The sequence below is a fragment of the Buteo buteo genome, chromosome 21 (assembly GCF_964188355.1).
Source record: "Buteo buteo chromosome 21, bButBut1.hap1.1, whole genome shotgun sequence".
NCBI classification, from domain to species: Eukaryota; Metazoa; Chordata; class Aves; order Accipitriformes; family Accipitridae; genus Buteo; species Buteo buteo.
Window position 1 is genome coordinate 21,266,905 of NC_134191.1, and position 6,420 is coordinate 21,273,324.

Consider the following 6,420-nt stretch of genomic DNA (forward strand, 5'->3'; position numbering starts at 1 on the left):
TGTACTTTTAAGTCACCTCCTATCATGAATATCCCTTTTGGCAGTGGAGACTGAAGTCTAATTAAAATTACAGGTCACAACATAAAACAAGGACAACATAAGCTCCTGAATGATACTCTGACAGTATGCTTCAAAGCTAATCTAAAAGGATTGCTTCTAAGGCCTTGTCTAGCCTAAGGAGTAAATTAAATGCATGAAGTTTGAATGCATTAGCTAACAAATCCCAAGACATTTGAAAAGTGTAGTGTAGACAAGATGGTAGACTTCAAAGAAGTCTATAATTTGATTAAAGTTTAATATCTTCTTAACATGTATTTTGACTTGTGTGTTAAATATCATGCCTCATTTATCAGCTTGACCAATTCAATGTGTGGTAAGGGATGTTTTCTATTCTGTGTGAAAACATTTTTGCTGATTTTTTTCTGTTTTCAATAGTTGTGAAAAAAATGCTCTTGAAAGGTTGTATTCATGCCCCTGACTCATTAGTCTTTCACTTGAAAATATTTTCTTTGAACAGGTGAGTGCTTTTCATTAGACACAAGTAGTACTGAATTGTTTGAGGGTGTTCAGTATATAATCATTATTACCTTGAATTGCCAGCTAAGTTTCCAATGTAGGATTTAAAAGTAAAGGGGGGTACAACACACCACAAACAATCTACTGCCCCCCCAGCTTGTCCTGAAAGAGTTGTTTATCATGGAATAATCAGGTAGTTTTTCATGTTACTTCTTGAATTTGTTGGAGTTTCAGCTGCAGGCTGATAATGTGTTGCAGGTGAAATGTAGATAATTTCACTTCCAATTTTATTTCACATTTTCTCAACAGAATTTCGGTTAGTTTAACTGGGGACAGCAGACAAAATGTATGCTCCTAAAAATGTAAATCTAGTAAACAAATGTAATTAATGTTTGGGCTAGGAATTATACCAGGAAATTGCAGAGTTATTTCTGACGTTTTTGTTGCCACTACTTTTTAGTTCATCTGTTTTTCTTTTCCTATGACTCTTTAGCAGGTGCATCTGTGCAATATGGCTGAATTTGAGAAGTGACATACAGAGAAGCCTCCTTCTGTTCAGAGAAAAGCTGTGTGCCTTTCATTGTCTCTGTGCACAGGTCTGAGGAACACAAGCTAGTGTTTTGTTTAAAACCTTCAGATTTCCTTTAACGAACACATAGGGTTTCAAAGGTACCTTCACCCTCTAAAATTGCAGCAAAGTGTTGTATATGAGAGCAAACCACTGAACTAAAAAGTTGAGAGACTGGGGGTAGGTGAGGAATGCTGCTGGTTATGTTTTTGTAATGTTTAATCAGCAGTTGTTTATGGTAGTGTGAATTTTTCCAAAACTTGGAACAAAACTTCCAGAACAAAACTTGGCACGCATCTTAAAACCCATGGCAGGGTTGCATGGAGGAGCTGGACACAAAGCAGGGAAAAAATTTAGCAATTATTGCCAAACAAGCAATTCTCTCCTATTTTTTTTTTTTTTCCCCCCAAGTATGTAAACTTAGTATCATATCTAGGCATGTACAATAACTTGACAGGTTTGCTTTAGCCAGTGGTTTGGGGCCTATTTTTTTTCCTGCTGGTTACTATTTGACCTCATCTACTTCTTAGTATAGCCTGTGTCACAGGAACCTGGTCAGATTGACAGCTTTTAAGCCATATAGGAAGGAAAAAATGTACCCAAGTTAGACCTGTTAGAGGTGAGAGAAAGCTGAAGAAGAGTTATTTTATCCTTTCAAGAGCTCAGGCATCTGTATTGATGGAGTAGTCTCCTCTGCTTCACCTCTTTATGGCAGTCTCCACTAAGGGCGAGTTAGCCATGTTATAAAGGATGTCCTTCTGTTGTAAAGTGATTTCTTTAGGTTTGAGACACAACTAACTACTTTTGTCCATACTGGATAGCGAGGAGGCTCTGCCTGGTGCTGTAAGGCATGGGGCCTCTCTGGCTTCCCTGGGGCTGCAGCGTGCTGTGCGGGTTTGGAAGTGATGCCATTTCCATGTCAGTTTGCAGGAGAGGAGGGACAGCACTGAGAAGTTGGGTGGCTGTTTTGCTTTTTGTTTCACTAGAGTGAAGAACAGTTCAAGATATGTACAAATTAACCTCTGATATTCCATTTTCCCTTACTGCAGCCAAAATAACTTTTAAATCAGTTACCTGGAGACTTTTCATTCGTAACATTTCTTGCTCCTGCAGTTGGTTTTTGTGGTTCACTCTCCGATGTTACTGTGGCCCTGGAATAAGGTAGGATCTGCCTTACAGACTGTTGGACAGGTGTCACAGCAGAGCTGTGCTTCAAAGGAGGCCTTTAGCAAAACAAATTGTACAGCTACATTCTCAAAATACCAACCTACAATGTGACTAATGCATAGACAAAAAAATTACTGTTCTGTGTCATCTGTTAGGAGACTCTGCAATTATGTGGTTGGAGTAGAATAACCAATACGAAAATACACTAGCTGTTTCCTCTAGATATTTTCAAAAGCAGGTCGCCACTTGAGCAGCTATTCAGAGCACTATTTCACTTACAAGCTGTAGGACTAAAACTTTTAAGATTAGTCCAAAGTGAACTATATGTACCTGCTGCAGGGACAGGGTGCTCAGCACATTGCTAGTTGTTTGCAGTTAAATTTCGTACTGAACATGTCGGCCCTCACTCTTGGAAGCGTTTTGACAAACTTCAGCCACAGTGGCTTTGTAGCTCTTTAAAAAGCTCACAGACCACCTTTTCTTAGCAGTCTGCTAAATTATAAACAATGATGTATAGGTTTTATTTTTAACGATTTACACTGTAAATGTAAGTTTGCATTTGCTATTACATTCACAGCAGATAATACACAGTCTTTACACAGGCAGATCAGAACTGCATTTGACCTTAATTAATATAACCATAAATAATTAATATTACTGACTGTAGCATAAAAATATTATTCAATGGTTAAAATAACTTACTGTTCTAATAGTCTAGGACAGGCTAACCTTTCTTAAGCAGTAGTTCACACTAGTGGGATTAATATGAATAAAAACAACTCAGGTCAGATGTTGCATGTTATATGATGAGGTACTTTTGTATTTGCCATCTTCACCTCTTACAGCTTGGTTTATAAAAATGTGTTTTGAGGCCTGACATGACACAAAACAGTGGTTTGTCTTGTCTGTGGAAGTTTGCTTTGATCGGAGGCAGGACTAGAGCTACAGAGGCCCCTTCCAACCTCAACTAGCCAATGATTCTACAAGTTGTAGAAAATAAGGTGTTACCTGTGCAAATTCCCTAAATATTGTAGTCAATGAAGCATCATTTATCTCTGTACATAGCTTTAGCAGAAATAAACTGCTGTGTGTTTGAATCTATGCAGTACCTCAGGTCCTTGAATCACCACAGGAAGATGTTTAGCAATGTGATGATGCCACCTCCTGTGCTGTGACTGTTCAAGGGGTAGCATCAGTAGATCTTAAAATACAAGTCAGCAAGGCTATCATCCTCCTCTTTGCATCAGGTTACCTGAGTAATGGCTAAGCTAGTAGAGGCGATTGCTTTCTTCATCCAGCTCCTGCCTTGCTTTAGTCCTGTCTGCTCAGTACAGTTCATTGAGGAGGAAAAAGCCAGCTATACTTAGCTCAGCTTTCAGCAAAGGGAAAACTAGCTGCCATCCCCATGGGCAAGAAAACAGATGGGTGGCTGCTGCTGACTGAGAAATGTGGTAATCATGTATAGAACATGACTAGTGGTTTTTGTTGTTGCTCAGTACATCCATTATTCAGTCCTGTGACTGTGCTTGATGCCAGAGTAAATTCCTTTTCTCAGTTAATATGGAGGCACAGCTTATCTGTAACATGTTGGGAAAATGCAAACTGGCCTTGAAAAAAAGAGCTGCTATGTTATGAATTCTTCAGGGAGTGTCTGATGAGAACAGTCTGAGTTCTGTTATTTTTAGGTCATGGAGATAGTAACTAGCCCCATAATCTGTAAAAATGCTTCAGGTTTTTTCAGGGGATGATCAGCTGTTGCATACATGATTGGATCTCTTTAATCCCAAGAGAATGTATAAAGGGAAGAATTACTGAAGGTCAGTACAATCTGCAAAAACCCTGACAAAAGATTGGTCGCTGTAAATTACTTTACTTGCAGAACTGCCATAATTATACCTATGCCTGCCTTTTCTCTTTAGGAATGCAGCCTCATTTTTCCTTAGGAGTGTGAACTTTTAACTTGCAGAAAATGCCTTTATTTTCAAAAGCTGCAGTTTAATTTCATAATACCATGATGTTACTGTAATTTCTGCCAGTGAAGGTGTAGGGTTTTGGGTTGGTTTGTTTGTATATAGCCTGGGCTATGCCACTTCAAAGTCAAAAGTGGGAAGAAAACAATCAGTTTTGATGTACACATTAGGGTGTTTGTTAGAGTGGGTGGATGGGAGGGGATGCAGTGCCAGAAGGGAACAGTTAGGGGTATTTTCCTAGCATTTTTTTCCACAGATAACTTCTGTTTATATAAAGTTTAGCAGTAATACACTTCTCCCTTTTACCAAGTTGCCATACACACATCCTTTAGATGAGGCCATGAATTTTATAAAAAATTTTTTATAAAACTGGATTGCTTCAACAATTTGGGATTCCTTAACTGGTTTTCATCCAGACTCCTCTTAATTTATTTGGTCTGTTCACCCAAAGAAGGGGTTCAAATGCATCTTATTGCTATAAACTCAAATTATGTTTAGAGAAATTTAGACCAGTTGAAAAGTGATGGCAGGTCATTGCATTTTGGGATACTGTGACTATTGTATCTTTGTTAGGACAGCTCTAAGTTTGCCACTCACAGCAGGCTAATTGCCAGATACTGCTTTACGACTGCTTATGCTCATAGGGCTATTTTTAAAGAATTACCTTAATGATTATTTTGGGTTTGAGTAAGGAAGGGGCTTTTATCTGACACTCTCAAGCCCTTCTCTCTAATCCTGAAGTGCTATGTTTTGGGTTTGGTTGTTTGTTTTTTTCTAAAGCAGACAAGTCAAATGGTTTTGTGTCATGCTGAAACTTCTGTAGCATGTCTTGCCCAGTGCTCTGGTGGCAGTTCTTGGGTAGTTACCATGCAAGCATACATGGACTCAGAAGGCTTTGGTGTTATGTGCCTGTGCATCCTTTGTTGCTGCATTTAAACAGGAAAATGGCAGTTCTTCAGATGCTACAAGGGACTTGAAACCTGTTACTGAGAGGGGCAGTTGGCAACTTGTGTTTTATAGAAATGAACAGGCCATGACTGGTGGAGCTCTGCTAGCTGTTGCTCAATGAGCAGGGGGCTTAGCCCTAGGCTGTGTTGTAGGAGGAAGGAGTGAAGCTTTGTACCCAAGAGCTTTGGCCCTAGGGAGATGCTGGATTGTTACACTGGTTATTCCTGCGTAGCAGTTTCTGGGAAAGTTCAAAAGTGAAAGCCAAGTCAAGAGCTTGTTCAGCACACTGGAGTGGGGCTCTTTGCCCAGGCACACCAAGGCAGGACACAGGCCCTGGGTTATGACCAGAGAAGTGGATGTTTCCCAATTTTCCAAGGGCTTCTTTCCCACTGTAGTACTGTCTCTCCTCCTCCTACTAGTCCCCAGAGCCAGGCTCGTTCTGAATCGAGTATCTGTCAAAAAATGAAAAAAGCTTTCCAAATTATTTAAAACTACAAACCTGGAGGCTCATTTTAGTAGCACTCACACTTCCCTTTTTAGGGTCTAAGGTTCAGCTGATACCTGCAGCTGAGTATGGCAGCTTATAATCATACACACTTGAAAGGGTATAGCAACAGTTCTTCCTCCAATCTTCAGTGCTGTATCCTAGGAATGAGATGCTCATTCAACTTTACTGCAGTGTCTATCCAGATACTACAGCCAAAAAGACCCAGTCATTCTGCACACATTTAAATATCCTTCTCTCGCCTAGTGAGATAGAATCCTCTCCTCAACATTACCATCTTACTCTTCTAAGGTAACTTTTTTAAAAAGTAAGTTCTAGTATTTTTTGTTTTGGCATCTCAATAGTTAACTTTCAGCAGAGTCACAAAATTGAGAAAAATGAGTGAACTCGGGTGATGATTACAGAGCTTTGAATTTCTTGCTCAGAACTGAACTGCCAACTATAAGTTATTTGTAGTAAGGTTTTTAAATCACAGTAAACTATTTACTAATATCAACATGAAAATTTTGGAAGTCAAGCAAGAAAGTGTTACAGCTGCAAAAGAAACAAATGTGTTCAAAACACTTTCATATGAACACAGTGATCCCAAACATCTAAGCACATTCAGCATCATAAATTCAGCTGCAGTCACAGTAAAATGGAGAACACAGTGAAATTTCCATTCCATTCACAGCAATTTCATAAAGGATTAAATTCATAAACAGAACCAGTCATAAGTCATTGAGTGGTTTTGCACAGCAAAACAG